Source organism: Boleophthalmus pectinirostris, unplaced genomic scaffold (genome assembly GCF_026225935.1).
Source record: "Boleophthalmus pectinirostris isolate CB_2022bp ecotype Guang Dong unplaced genomic scaffold, ASM2622593v1 HiC_scaffold_10, whole genome shotgun sequence".
In the NCBI taxonomy this organism is placed as follows: domain Eukaryota; kingdom Metazoa; phylum Chordata; class Actinopteri; order Gobiiformes; family Gobiidae; genus Boleophthalmus; species Boleophthalmus pectinirostris.
In genome coordinates, this window is record NW_026570971.1 from 11,396,624 (window position 1) to 11,412,087 (window position 15,464).

The 15,464-nt window shown below is 41.6% G+C and overlaps 1 protein-coding gene and 1 pseudogene across 3 annotated transcripts in view; one reads left to right on the forward strand and one right to left on the reverse strand.

The window, feature by feature from the left end:
• The window catches only part of LOC129411267 (protein FAM163A-like), a 60,013-nt gene extending 44,761 nt beyond the window's left edge, over positions 1–15,252 (reverse strand). For 2 of the 3 annotated variants that reach the window (XR_008633228.1, XM_055161639.1), the window contains exon 1: positions 14,824–15,252. The gene's annotated coding sequence lies outside the window, so the exon portion shown is untranslated. Of the gene's footprint in view, positions 1–14,615; positions 14,729–14,823 lie in introns of those variants that run through there. The other variant, XM_055161644.1, reaches the window with a different exon arrangement.
• LOC129411060 (golgin subfamily A member 6-like protein 22) lies at positions 1,698–9,711 on the forward strand (annotated as a pseudogene).
• Positions 15,253–15,464: the final 212 nt, after the last annotated feature.

Sequence of the window (15,464 nt, forward strand, 5' to 3'; positions counted from 1 at the left end):
GTGAGGAAAATAACAATCGTTGATCGCATCATCGACACCAGTGAGCGTTTGTACCAAGCCCTGGGGTTTCAAAACAGGGAATGGGCTGAGCTCAATGGCGCATGACTCCAGCCTTTAGCCGTGGCGAGGTACTTCCGGTGGCAGTGGGCTGATTGAGCATGTGCAGTAGTGCTCTTTTCTCCCGCGGCACACGGCAGTGTACTCGGGCCCACGCACAGAATGTGGTCTCTTGTATCACTTTGACCAATCAGAGCGAGAGGAGCCAGAGAGGAGCAGCTGGAGCTAATGATTATAAAGCGTTTTTTTTAAGACAATCTGAAGGATTTTGAGCTGAGAAAAAGTGATCAACCTGACCACTGCACAATGTTCTTCTCACTTGATTTCTCCTCCATATTCCACACACACGTTTTCTTTGTTTCTCTGAAGCTGTAGTTTTCAAATTAACAGCTCACAGGTCCGGTCAAGCAGAAGTAAACAACAAGGCCAAAAATTCAAGTTAATGCATCTGATATAAAAATGTATTCAACAGATACATATGTACTCTAGTTTATGAAACTGTTTACCTTTTTTTTCTGTACCATTTTTGGTTCTAAATTTACATATGTTTTAAACAGACCATGTATGAAACATGGAACAAAAATTATTTCCCAAATTTCAAAGACCTGCAAATCATATAAATAAATGGATGTATTTCATCATATCTTGTGTTATTCAATCTTTGAACTGTTGATGAAGGTACATGATTTAAAAAAAAAAAAAAGTATTTAAAATGATAAAAATTAGCTTGGAAGGACTGACATATTTTATAGAAATAGTTTCCTTTCATTTTGAAGTAATATTAAAGTATTCGGAAGAAAAAAGTTGACAAATTATGTAAAATCATGCACCTTCTACTTGTTTGCACAATTTTCCCTCCGTTACTTTTCCCTCCGTTACCATGACCTTTTCCTTAATAAAAAAATCTCATTGACTCAAAAAGTAAGAGGTTTTTCAACCTAATCTTGTACCATATGGTAGAAAACTATATGAAGCAAATATTCAAACCAGTTTGTTAAGGATATGTAAGTGAGAACCAAGAGTTATCACTGTTTGTATTTATTGACCAAAAAGTGCTGCATATTTCATTCCCTCCTGTTACCGACATGAGTTTTAAAATATTTTATCAACAACTTGAAAGAATATCACAGGTTTAACTTTACCCTGTTGGAGTGTAACTCTTTCCTACATTCTGATACTTTACTTGTTTCAATAGTCCCTCTAGTTTCTGAATAAGAGCTATTTGAATGTAAAAAAATCTGCCCGTTTCCCTCCGTTACCTCTTGACCGGACCCCCTTTCACTTTTAGTTCAGTAGAGATTGTCAGTTCCGGAGCTGAAATGATCCAAATGATGATGGTGTGAAGGTGTGTGGAGTTTAAAAACACAGTGGAGCACTTCCTGTATTACCACATGACATCACAAGGTGGAACAGATGAACTCCTAAATATGCAGGATTTGTGCGTTAAACCTGTGTGAATGAAACAAAACACAACTCCAGGTGTGTTTGTGATGATGAAACATTATAACGTGGATCGGAAAACGGCGTAATATGAGCCCCTTTAAACCCAGTCATGAAAAAGACTTGCATAAGAGTGGACATTTTGGGCGAACACTTGAATATGCAAATCCATGCGCACAGGAGACAGATGATTTGCAAAGATGACCCGGGCAGCGAAAGGCCAAGAGAAAAAGAAGGAAGCTAACTTGGCTCTCAGAATATCTAATCGCCCGCTTCTGTCTGAGCCTCGTCGTCAACCAGGAGCTGTGAAATCTTGCATGTTTTTTAATAGCCTATTATGTGTGTTTTTTTTGTCTCAGGGACCACGCGAGGTGCTGTGGGAGCTTTAAAAAGAAAAGAGAGACGGATTCTGCAGTTACGGCTTTCGTGCTGGTAGATCTGTACGCCTGATGCTCTTCCTGACGCAAATGGAGAGGAGGGTAATGAGCGTGGACTGCGAGGATACGACTGCGAGTATGAACCGAGCTGGGAATTTAACTCGCAACTTTCAGGCAAGAAGTCGTTTATAATTTATGATGTTGTTTCCTCATCGCAAACAGATCTGGAGTTGTGTTTTGTTTCATTCACACATGTTTAACACACAAACCCTGCAGATTTAGGGTGAGTTCTTCTCTCAAACTGAAACACTCTGTTCCACCTTGTGACGCCATGTGGTAATACAGGAAATGCTCCACTGTGTTTTTAAACTCCATACAAAATCAAACAAATATGAAAAAATGAAACCACAATTATGTTATGTATGTATAGACAGAAATTACAGATGACTAAAATTAAGAGAATAACCTGATTTAAGGGCTCATATTACACTATTTTCTAGGGATGTAAGGATATCCAAATCTCTGTACGATATTATCACGATATGCATCTCACAGTACAGTATTTACTGTGATAATTTGAAGAGGCTGATATAATTGTAGATGGGATACTTTTTTGCTTTTAAAATACTTTGACAAGAATTTGGTGTGAATTTTTTCTGTCATAATCCCAAGAATTCAAGTAACAAACATGTTTCTTCATTTGTCTGCACTGAAATGAATCATGGGATATGTAGTTCCCGATGTTCATAAGCTGTTGCTACTATAAAACAATGTATTTAAGCAAAGGAATTTGTGATTCGATATATTGTGATGGTCCACGATATTATTGTGACACTTTTGACGATAGGATATCGCGATATTTTGGTTACTGTAACAAATAGGGGTGTAACGATATCCAAGTCTCACGATACGATCACGGTATGAACCTCACGGTACGATATTTATTGCGGTATCCTAGGAAAGCTCACGATACGATTGGGAGGTTCACAATATTACAATATTAAACATAATAACAAGACTGACATTATAAAATGCTTTGACCAGTCATTTAGTACAACATTTATTGTCATATTCATATCAATGACATTTTGAACAGCTTGAAAAGTCTTTAAGTTGAAGTGCAAAATTCAAGTAACAACTAAATAATTGTAATAAAACTCTGGGTCACTCTTCAGTGATAAGTGAGTTGCTCTCTGAATACTTAAGGCTCTGTAGTACATCAGTCTTTGGCTGTAGACAGAAGGGAACACTCTTTTTTCAGACTATAAGGTGCACTTAAAATCCCTTCTCAAAAATTGACAGTGCTGCTTATGTATTAATTCTGGTTGTGCTTACGGACCTTGAACTGATTTTATGCGATACACGGCGCTCAAAAATCTCTCAAAATGTTTTAGTACGACTTTGGTAAGTTATGAAGACACACCGCTTGATGGATTGTCGGCGCGTTATGCCTACTGTAGTCAAGAGTCTCGCAGAGTTGTGTCCTTGACTATGTTCAGACTGTAGGGCTTAACGCTCAATTCCGATTTAGTTGTGAAATCCGATGTTTTTGCGAGGTCGTTCACATTTCCAATTAAATGTGACTTGTATGTGACTCCAGTTTGAACAGTAAACGGCCCAAAAGTGTCCTGCATGAACACTGGAGGACACGATGACGTCAAGATCGGATATGTATCGGTTTCAGGAGCACATATCCAAGTGGTCTGGGTCGCACTTGAATAAATCGGATCTGCGTCGTTCAGACTGTCATTAAAAGATCAGATACAGGTCACATAGGGGCCAAAAAATCTGATTTGGGTCACTTCAGGCTGCAGTCTGAAGGAGTCCTTTAGTTCGACAGAAGCTGAACCGCATCAGCACACAAGGAGCGAGCTGTTTTTTTCAGCACTTATAGTTTATGCAAATTAGCCATGTGGTTTTAAGTTTCGTTTCGGTAAAATGTAAACAAATGTGTCGGCTTATCAAGTGACTTCTCATGTTGTAGTATTTCCCGAGGTGAACCACACGGTGCACTGGCCGCGTCTGCACACTGTCTGTTGTTTGTCCGTCACCTTTTCTCCTTTCTCATTTCGTGTCATGACAAACCCAAAATGCTTCTAGACCTCAGACTTAAAAGCCGCTGGCGCGTCCACAACAGGCGCACTGGCCGATGACGCGGCCGCAAAGGATTATGGTCCATGTAGTTTACTGTGCTGTTTGTCTAAAGACACTAGGCGTGTGCAAAAATATTGAAATATCGATATATCGTGTCATTTAATGTGATGATACAGTATCGATATCTTGGACTGCTGTATCAATATATCACTAAGAGTATTTTTTTGTATATTTTACTAAATTATTTTGTTACAGCTACAGTTTTGTTGTTTGTTTAGTGGAAAGAAACTCGTTTATGCGACACATTTGACATTTTCACTGTTTTGATGATTAAAATGTTTGTGTTTCATATAAACTTTGCACAAGAAGTGGTTTAACAAAGACTTTTAGTATCACAGCCATAGTTTAGACATTATTTTTTATTTAACCGTATCGAACTGATTTGAAGTATATCGTATTGAATTATATTGAATCGTAAGCTCACTGTATCGAGATATGTATCGTATCGGCAAATTCTTAATGATACCCAGCCCTAAAAGACACACAGTTTAACACCGTGACGAGACCACGACGATTTCATGGCAATTTTACTACAACAATATCGTGATATCGCCAATATCATTACAGTAGTATTAAATAATTCACAAAATCAGATATTTTCCAAGAACAGACACAAATATCAGACAAAACTAAATCATATCTGAAGGAGCTGCAAGAAACTCAAATGTTTAAATCATTTCATATTGTCACATTAAGTTTTTGTCACTTTAGATTTACTCACAGTGGGAAGAGGAACCAAAACTTTAACCCAAGTAAGAGTACTTCAATAAAATACTACTCAAGTGGGAGTAAAATTCTGCTTCACTCTGAAAAGTACAACTTCTGAGTAAAAGCACCTGAGCTTCACCCACCTCTGTTTACTCGTGGCTCTCGCTGATTAATACCGTCACAAAAATGAGAAGAATTAACATCCATCTCCTCTGCCTTACGGGGACAGGTCTATGGAGAGGCGAGGACGTGGCTGGAGGCTGCTGTCCCGTTCGCCCATTGTGAAGCGTGATGGATCCAGACTCTGCCTCAAATCACACTAAGTCTCTGCAATTTTAAAACCTCAGGGCCTCAATAATTCAGGTACGACTCCCCCAGGAACACTATTTTCCCATCAGAATAAGCAGCGGCGGCGGCGGCGCACGGGGGGACGGACGCGATGGTGTGAGAGGAGGAGGAGAGGAGAGAGAGAGAGGGGAGAAAGAGAAAGGAGAGGGGAGAGAGAGGAAGAGAGCAAAGGTGAAAAGGGAGAGAGATGAGAGAGTGAAAGTGAAGGAGAGAGGGGAGGAAGATGGAGAAGGAGAATAAGAGAGGGAGAGAGGGGAGGAAGATGGAGAAGGAGAATAAGAGAGGGAGAGAGGGGAGGAAGATGGATAAAGAGAGGGAGAGAAGGAGAGAAGGGAGAAAGATGGAGAAGGAGAGGAGAGAGGAAGAGAAGATGGAGAAGAGAGTAAGAGAAGAGAGAAGGGAAGGAAAGATGGAGAAGAGAAAGTGAGGAAAAGAGGGAGGAAGATGGAAAGAGTAAGGGAGGGAGAGAGGGAAGGAAGATAGAGAAAGAGAATAAGTGAGGGAGAGAGGGAAGAGGAAGATAGAGAAGGAGAAAGAGGGAGAGCAAAGGTAAAAAGAGGGAGAGAGATGAGAGAGTGAAAGTGAAGGAGAGAGGGGAGAAAGATGGAGAAGGAGAATAAGAGTGGGAGAGAGGGGAGGAAGATGGAGAAGGAGAGATAAGAGAAGGAGAGAGGGGAGGAGATGGAGAAAGAGAGGGAAGAGGAAGATGGAGAAAGAGAGTAAGAGAAGGAGAGAGAGAGGGGAGAAAGATGGAGAAGAGGAGAAAGTGAGGGAAAGAGGGGAGGAAGATGGAAAGAGTAAGGGAGGGAGAGAGGGAAGGAAGATAGAGAAAGAGAATAAGTGAAGGAGAGAGGGGAGGAAAATGGAGAAAGAGAATATGTGAGGGAGAGAGGGAAGAGGAAGATAGAGAAGGAGAAAGAGGGAGAGCAAAGGTAAAAAGAGGGAGAGAGATGAGAGAGTGGAAAGTGAAGGAGAGAGGGGAGAAAGATGGAGAAGGATAGGGAGAGAGGGAAGAGGAGGATGGAAAGAAGGAGAAAAGAAAGAGAGTGAAGGGAGAGGGGAGGAAAATGGAGAAGGAGAGGGGAGAGGGAAGAGGAAGATGGAGAAAGGAGTAAGGAGGAGAGAGGGGAGGAAGATGGAGAAGGAGAGGGAGAGAGGGAAGAGGAAGATGGAGAAAGAGAGTAAGAGAAGGGAGAGGGGAGGAAGATGGAGAAGAGAGAAAGTGAGGGAAAGAGGGGAGGAAGATGGAAAGAGTAGAGGAGAGAGGGAGAGAGGGAAGGATGATGGAGAAGGGGAGAGCGGGTGAGCTAAGGTAAAAAGAGGGAGAGAGATGAGAGAGAAAATGAGGAAGAGAGGGAAGGCAGAGAGAGTAAGTGAGGGAGAGAGGGAAGAGAAATACAAAGAAACAGAGTAAGAGAGGGAAGGAAGATGGAGAAGGAGAGAGAGGGAGAGCAAAGGTTAAAAAAAAGGGAGAGATGAGAGAGTGAAAGTGAAGGAGAGAGGAGAGAAAAGATGGAGAAAGAGAGTAAGTGTGGAGAAGAGAAGATGAGAGAAAGAGAATAAGTGAGGGAGAGAGTGGAGGAAGATGGAGCAGGAGAAAGAGGGAGAGCAAAGGTAAAAAGAGGGAGAGAGATGAAGGAGAGAGGAGAGGAAGACGGAGAGAGAGAGTGAGTGAGAGAGGAGAGACAGACGAAGAAAGAGAGAAAGTGAAGGAGAGAGGGGAGGAAGATGGAGAAAGAGAGAGAGGGGAGAGCAAAGGTATAAAGAGGGAGAGAGATGAGAGAAAAAGTGAGAAATAGAGAGAAGGGAGAGAAAGCGAGTAAGTGAAGGAGAGAGGGGAGAGGAAGATGGAGAGAGAGAACGTGAGAGAGAGAGAGGGGAGGAAGACGGGGAAAGAGAGAGAGTAAGGGAGAGAAAGAGAAGTGAGAGAGGGAAGGGAGAGTACGTGAGGGAAAGAGAGGAGAGAGAACAAGAGAGATGAGAGAGAGAGAAAAGTTAGAGAGGGAAGGGAGAGTAAATGAGGGAGAGAGAGAGGGGTGAGAGAGGGAAGGGAGAGAGAAAGAGGGGGAGAGAGAGAGAGAGAAGATGTAGGATGAAGAAGAGAAAATAAGAAAAGGGGGTGAGGGGAAGAGCGGAATAGTAAAAGAGAAGAGAGAGAGAGCGAAATAGAAGGAAGAGAAAGAAAAGCGGGTTATAGGGGAGAAAGAGACGGAGTAAAAGGGAGAGGTGTAAGATAGAGAGGGGGGTCGAAAAGAAAAAGAGAAGGAGAGAGGATGAGCAAGTGTGGAGGAGAGAGGGAGAGGCAGAGAGAGAGAGAGAGAGAGAGAGAGTTGGAGCGGAAAAAAGAAGTAAAACAAAGACAAAGAGGGGGATGAGAGAGACAAGAGAAGGAGAGTGTGGGAATAGAGAGGGAGGAGAAGAAGAGACAGAGCGAGGAGAGAGAAAAGAATGTGAGGAGAGAGAGAGAGAGAGAGATAAAAGAACAGAGGGGGGAAAGAGAGATGAATGGATAAAGGGATTGTTAGAGAGAGAAAAGAAGAGGAGGGGAAGAAAGAGAAACAGGTGAAAGGCGAGGGGGAGAGAGTAACGAAGATGGAGAAAGACAGATGGGGGAAAGAGAGAATGAAAAAGAGGGGGATTTAGCGAGAGAAATGGAAAAAGAGGTGAGAGGAAGATGGATACAGGAAGAGAGAGAGAAAGAGAGAGCCAAAAGGTGAGGGAAAGGAGGATGGAGAAAGACAGATAGAGAAGAGAGAGAATATGAGAGTAAGACGGAGAGTAAGAAAGATGGAGAACGACAGATGGGGGGAAAGAGAGAATGAGAAAGAGAGGGATTTAGCGAGAGAAATGGAAAAAGAGGCGAGAGGAAGACGGAGAAAGGAAGAGAAGAAGGAGAAAGAGATGAAAGGTGATGTGGGAGTGTGAGGAAGATGAAGAGAAAGAGAGAATATGAGAAAAAGAGGGAGTTAGCGTGAAAGAGAAAGAGAGTTGAGAGGAAGAGAGAGAGAGAAAGACAAAAGGTGAGGCGGAGAGAAGGAAAGAAAGATGGAGAAGCACAGAAAGGGGGAAAAGAGAACGAGAAAGACGGGGAGTTAGGAAGAGAAAGGGAGAAGGAGGTGAGAGGAAGAGAGATGAAGGAAGAGAAGAGAGAGAAAGAGATGAAATGTGAAGGGGAGAGAGTGAAGAAGATGAGAAAGACAGATGGGGGAAAGAGAGAATATGAGAAAAAGGAGTTAGAGAGAGAAGAGAGAAAGAAGTGAAGAAGGAAAAGAGATGAAAAGGTGATGGAGGAGAGAGTAAGGAAAAGGGAGAGAGACAGATACGGGGAAAGAGACATGGAGTTATGGAAAGAAAGAAGAGGAAGAGAGATAAAGGAAGAGAAGAGAAAGAGAGAGACAAAAAGTGAGAGAGTAAGAAAAATGGAGAAGCACAGAAAGGGAGAAAGGGAATATAAGAAAAAGAGGACGTCAGACAGAAAGGGAGAGAGAGACGAAAGGAAGAGAAGAGCGAGAAGAGAAGAAAATATGGGAAAAAGAGGGAGTTAGAGTGAAAGAGAAAGAGAGGTGAGAGGAAGAGAGAGACTAAGATGAGAGGTGAAGGGGGAGAGAAGTGAGAAAGGGAGGAGGAGGTGAGAGGAAGAGGGATAAAAGAAGAGAAGAGAGACAGAAAAGGTGACAGAAAGGAGGATGGAAGATGGATAAAGAGAAAAGGAAAGAGAGGTGAGAGGAAGAGGAAGAAGTAGAAAGAGAGACAGAAGGTGAGGAGGAGAGCGTAAGGACAACGGAGAAAGACAGATGGGGGGAAAAAGAGAACACGAGAAAGAGAGAGAAAAAAGAATACGAGGGAGAAAAGGTGAGGGAAAAGGAGGAAAGAAGGTGGAGAAAGACGGATGGCGAGAAGAGAGAGAATATGAGAAAGACAGAGTTATGGAGAAAAGGGGAAGAGAGATAAAGGAAGAGAAGAGAGAGAGAGACAAAAGGTGAGGGGAGAGAGTAAGAAAGATGGAGAAGCGCAGAAAGGAAGAAAGAAAATATGAGAAAAAGAGGGAGTTAGAGTGAAAGAGAAAGAGAGAATATGAGAAAGAGAGAGATTTAGAAAAAAGAGGTGAGAGGAAGAGACATGAAAGGTGAGGGGAAGAGAGTAAGGAACATGGAAAAGAGATGGAGGAAAGAAAGATGAAAAACAGAGGGAGTTAGAGTGAAAGAGAAAGAGAGAATATGAGAAAAGAGAGAGATTTAGAAAAAAGGTGAGAGGAAGAGAGATAAAGGAAGAGAAGAGGGAGAGAGATGAAAGGTGAGGGAAGAGAGTAAGGAACATGGAAAAGAGATGGAGGAAAGAAAGAATATGAAAAACAGAGGGAGTTAGAGTGAAAGAGAAAGAGAGGTGAGAGGAAGAGAGATAAAGGAAGAGAAGAGAGAGACAAAAGGTGAGGGAAAGGAGGAAGAAAGATGGAGAAAGACAGATAGAGAAGAGAGAATATGAGAAAGAGAGGGAGTTATGGAGAGAGAGAAGAGGAAGACAGATAAAGGAAGGGGAGTGAGAGAGAAAGAGAGAGACGAAAAGTGAGGGGGAGAGAGTAAGAAAGATGGAGAAGCACAGAAAGCAGATGAGAAAAAAGGAGTCATAGAGTGAAAGAGAAAGAGAGATGAGAGGAAGACAGATAGATAAAGAAAGAGAAGAGGGAGGGAGACGAAAGGTGAGGAGAAGGAGGAGGAGAGAGTAACGAAGATGGAAAAAGAGAACGAGGGGAAGAGATTTAGAGAGAGAAAAGGGCGAAAGAGGTGAGGGGGAGAGAGTAACGACGACGGAGAAAGACGGAGAGGAGAAGAGAAAGAAAGAGGAATGAAGAAATACAGAGAGAGAGAGACAAAAGATGAGGGAAAGACACAGTGAAAAAAAGAAGGAGAGAAAGATGGAAGGACGGTAAAAAGGAAGAGAGCGGAGGATTGTACGGCCGACTCTTATCTAAATCTTGTAAAGTGACATTTGGGCCGATCTTGAGTCTTATTTATCAAAGGAAAGGTTAAAACGGTTTGTGTTGGAAATATCACAAAAATATGATCCCTATAAATTTGGCGATATCGATCGGAGCTGTCAAAACGAGAACAGCGGGCGGCGCGGAGGGGTTTTTTAAAGGACAAAACCGCAGGGCCTATGACTTCTTTTACCCAACCTTTTCTTTTCCTTTAATATCGCTGTGTTGTAATCGTCATTTTTGATTTTCTAAAGGTGCATTGTGTAACTTTTCTGATGGAAAGTCCGCGTTACCTGCTTGTTTCTACCGGAATGTTCCAGAGTGTGACCTTAAACAGCTCTTTCTTTACATTTATTTAATTACAGATGCTTTTATAGCTCAAAAATACCAACAGAAACACAGGCTGCCTCTCCACAGATCTGACCTGTAACTTGTCTGAGTTGGTATTTAAGAAGATAGAAAGGTTTAACTCCAGACTGTTTTAGTCACGATACTAAAAACTCGATTTTGATTAGGGCTGGGTATCGTTAAGAAGTTGCCGATACGATAAATATCTCGATGCATAGGCCATGATACGATACATATCTCGATACATAGGCCACGATACGATACATATCTCGATACATAGGCCACGATACGATACATATCTCGATACATAGGCCACGATACGATACATATCTCGATACATAGGCCACGATACGATACATATCTCGATACATAGGCCACGATACGATACATATCTCGATACATACGTCATGATACGATACATATCTCGATACATAGGCCATGATACGATACATATCTTGATACATAGGTCATGATACGATACATATCTCGATACATAGGTAATGATACGATACATATCTTGATACATAGGTCATGATACGATACATATCTCGATACATAGGTCATGATACGATACATATCTCGATACATAGGTAATGATACGATACATATCTTGATACATAGGTCATGATACGATACATATCTTGATACATAGGTCATGATACGATACATATCTCGATACATAGGCCATGATACGATACATATCTCGATACATAGGTACATGATACGATACATATCTCGATACATAGGTCATGATACGATACATATCGATACATACATGATACGATACATATCTCGATACATAGGATGATACGATATCGATACATATGATACGATACATATCTTGATACATAGGTCGTGATACGATACATATCTTGATACATAGGCCATGATACGATACATACCTCGATACATAGGTGACGATATGATACATACCTAGGCCACAATATGAAACATATCTCGATACATAGGTGACGATACGATACATATCTCGATACAGTGCTCTTTCGATTCAATACGATACATATGCCACAATATGATACATACGTTGATACTAGGCCACGATACGATACATATCTTAAGACAGTGCTTCTTTGATTCTATACAGTATATTTCAAAACGATTTGATACAGTTCAATAAAAATAATGTCTAAATCATGGCTGTGATACTAAAAGTCTTTGTTAAACCACTTCTTGTGCGAAGTGAATATGAAACACATAGACCGAGACAAGACTGAGTCCAAGAGCCTTCAAGACCGAGACAAGAGCGGGTCGAAGCACCATCAAGACCGAGACAAGACCGAGTCCAAATATGGTCAGGTAAACGGTCCCAAGGCCGGTCTCAAGCACTACGACTCTAGATTACGCAGATATAAGACCACATGAACTATAAAAGAACATACTATGATTTAATGTTGAAAATCACATTCTATTGTCTAATAAAAATGTATCAGAATCTGTACTGAGTATTGAATCTTCTTAGTATTAAAATCAAGTTTGAACTTTTAGTATCGTGACATGAATCTCTACAAATCTTTCATTCATGCAAAAACGGCAACACTGATGAATCACCGTTTGATAAAAAGCAAATGAGAAGAGTCGTGGGCATGCATGAGGGGTAAGGGAAAACTGGCGAACTTGTTTGTAGGCGAACTCAAACATGCACGAATCACTCCAAATTCAACTTCAGTTCAGGTAAATAAGCTGAGACAATCACAACAAAGCTCTGAAACACCAATTCCGCATAATAGGCCTGCTTTAAAACGGATTATTTAAGATTACATAATAGTGCAAATACAGCTCGTAGGTATTTGCTTCAGCGACTTCAAAGCGAACGCCAATTGAAGTTTCTATTGCCGTTGTGTAAAGCCCAGGGTAGGCAATTTGGCCCGGGGCTGGCCCAGAGGAGAGCATCGGCACAACCCCGGGGCTCCGCTTTGGCTTTCACTCCTTCTCTGTTGTCTAAAATCCACCGCAATACAAAACGAACGACGTGACAAGAGGGACTTCGCCTTACCTGAAGAAGCCACCATCTGCCCCGGAGGAAGACACGGCGATTAGTGAGCCGCTTTCTAATTTTAGCGTTGATAATTATTCACGATGACAAACGACAGAGAGATCTCACTTGCGTTTCGTTTACATCTAATATAGGTGATGACTATTTTATAATTGTTTTATTATATTATGCTTGGATAATGTCGTGTTTAAAGGTCCCGTATTACGCAAAATTTAATCTTGTGAGCTCGTTTTATCGTCGAAAAACAGACCTGGAGTTGTGTTTTGTTTCATTCGCACATGTTTGAGCACCTTTTATTATTAGTCTGTCTACATCTCCAAAGCTCAACATGCTCTGTTCCACGCTGTGATGTCACGTAGTGGTAGTTTTTAAGCTGACAGCCGGCTTTTTACCTCGTAGAGATTGGAAATTCGAGGTTCAAAACGATCGAGATGATTCTAGTGAAGATTAAAAACACAGTGGAGCACTTGTATTACCACGTGACAATGCCTAAATGTGCAGGTTTTGTGTGTTAAACATGAAATTAATGAAACAAACTACAACTCCAGGTATGTTTTTGGCGATAAAACAAGCTCACAAGATTCAATTTTGCGTAATGTGGGACCTGTAAACGATATTTATTGCGATATCGTGGGAAAGCTCACGATATGGTGGTGGAGGCTCACGATTAAGGGATGTGACAATATCTAAATCTCTCCTTACGATATTTAGTTCTTTCGATTAAGTCTTGTCAATGGCATTTTAAGAGAAAAAAGCAGCAAATTAACAGTTTTTGCTGTTTAGCCTCGACAAAATATCGCAATAAGACTTAAAAGTGCTTAGAACAGTTATTTCTTCTTGTAGTCTGCACTGAAATGGAGCAAAGGATCATGGTCTATGTAGTTCCTCTGTCTTTTTTTTTTAGCTATTGCTGCACCAAAACTCTTAATTTAAGCAAAGACACTTGTAATTCGATATATTGTGATGGTCCACGATATTATTGTGAGAAGTTTGACGATACGATATCACGATATTTCAGTTATTGTTACATCCCTGCTTTAACCATTTCGCTGTAGTTTGTCATCGTGAATAATTATCAACAGGAAAATTAGAAAGCAGCTCACTACGGTGTGTTTGTGATGAGGAAAAAACATTATAACATTTAGGTTTACAGTTTTGATTCTGTTTTGATTCTAAACTTCCCACGATACGTTTTAGGTATTGTGACCTCAATAATCACAATTATCAATTAACCAAATGACATCTCTTAGTTTAAAATAGTTCGTAACTTAATAACTAGGCAATTTTTAGGTGGTGTATTATTATATTATGATTTATTGTGTGTGTTTTGTTTCATTCGCACATGTTTGAGCACCTTTTATTATTAGTCTGTCTACATCTCCAAACCTCAACATGCTCTGTTCCACGTTGTGATGTCATGTAGTGGTAGATTTTTAAGTTGACAACCAGCTTTTTACCTTGCAGAGATTGGAAATTCGAGGTCCAAAATGATCCAGATGATTCTAGTGAAGGTGCATGGAGTTTAAAAACACAGTGGAGCACTTGTATTACCACGTGACAATGCCAAAATGTGCAGGTTTTGTGTGTTAAACATGAAATTAATTGAACAAAACACAACTCCGGGCATCTTTGTGATGAGGAAACAACATTATACCACTTTTTTTTTTTTTAGGTTTACAGTTTTGTTTGGTTTGATTCTAAAATTCCGAAGAGATTTTTTGATACAATTAGGTATTGTGATCTCGATAATCGCAATTATCAATTAACCAAATGACATTTCTTAGTTAAAAATAGTTCGTAACTTAATCACTTGGTAATTTTTAGGTGATGTGTTGTTATTATTATGATTTCTTTCGTGTGTTTTTGTTCGTACAAGTATCACGATCGTCACTGCATTACAAAGCACGACTTTTGGAAAAACGCGTAGTAAGTCATCAACGAGCATTTCTGCGTAACCATCCGTCTACGAGTGTGACAACGTTGCTCTCCGTGGCATTTCTACGCAAACAAATAAATCACGAGCCGGGAGAGAGGCAGCCCGGCAAGAACACGGGTCTCTATCCCCGCGGGTGCAATGACTTTCCGTTTTACGCGCGTACAAATTCGCGTCTTTCTGAACGATACGCTGAAAAACTTGATGGCACATCGCGTTTAAGAGCACGAATATGTTTCCAAGAGCCTAGATTTGACTTACCTCGACTGCGCGTTACGTTAAACAGCCAAAATAATTCGCTTTTGGCGTCGTTAAAGCGAGTTACAGCCGCGTTCGTTCGTGCACAAAGCCCCGTATTCACACCGCGAGTGTCTCCACGCACTTCCCCGCATGTTCCAGCTGTAGCGCGGCTCTGCACATCGCTCCCCCCCCCCCCTCACTGGAGGCGTCACGGAGCCCCACGTCTTACCTCCGGTCGTAGCAGCGGACAGTAGGGACAGTAGCCACCTGTTCCACGCGGACAGTCAGAGGCGCCGCTCCGGCCAGAATCATCGCGTCATGATACATCCGTCCACCCGAGCGCCGAGGAGCCTGTGGGACTTGTGCCTGCTTCGCCTGGCTCTCCCCCCGCCTGCCCCCGCTCTGCCGTACCGTCGCCTACCCCCCCCTTTTTTTCCTCCGGTCCCGGTGGGAGGGGGCAGCGCTGGGGGTGACGCGGGCGATGCGCTTCGGAAAGGAACGGGGAGGAGAGAAAGAGAAAAAGAGACTAAGAGAGAGAGAAGGAGAGATGGTCCAAGTAGAATGCGCGACGACTTCATTTGAGGTGGGATAAGAGATGTGTCATTGTGGTTTTTTCAGTCATCTTCTGGTAGGCTACGCTTTTCTGGAAACATCCTAATACATAAAGATGACAACTAGAAAGTACAGTTTGTGTTTGGTTCTTTCACAGGAGCTGGACACAAATGTCACAACACCTACACTTACTGAGACTTACACAAACTTTATCGATCCACAGGGGAAATTATTTGGACACAGGAGCTCAAACATCACAATATAATCAGTGTTGGGGAGTAACAGATTACATGTACCGGAGTTACGTAATCAGAGTAC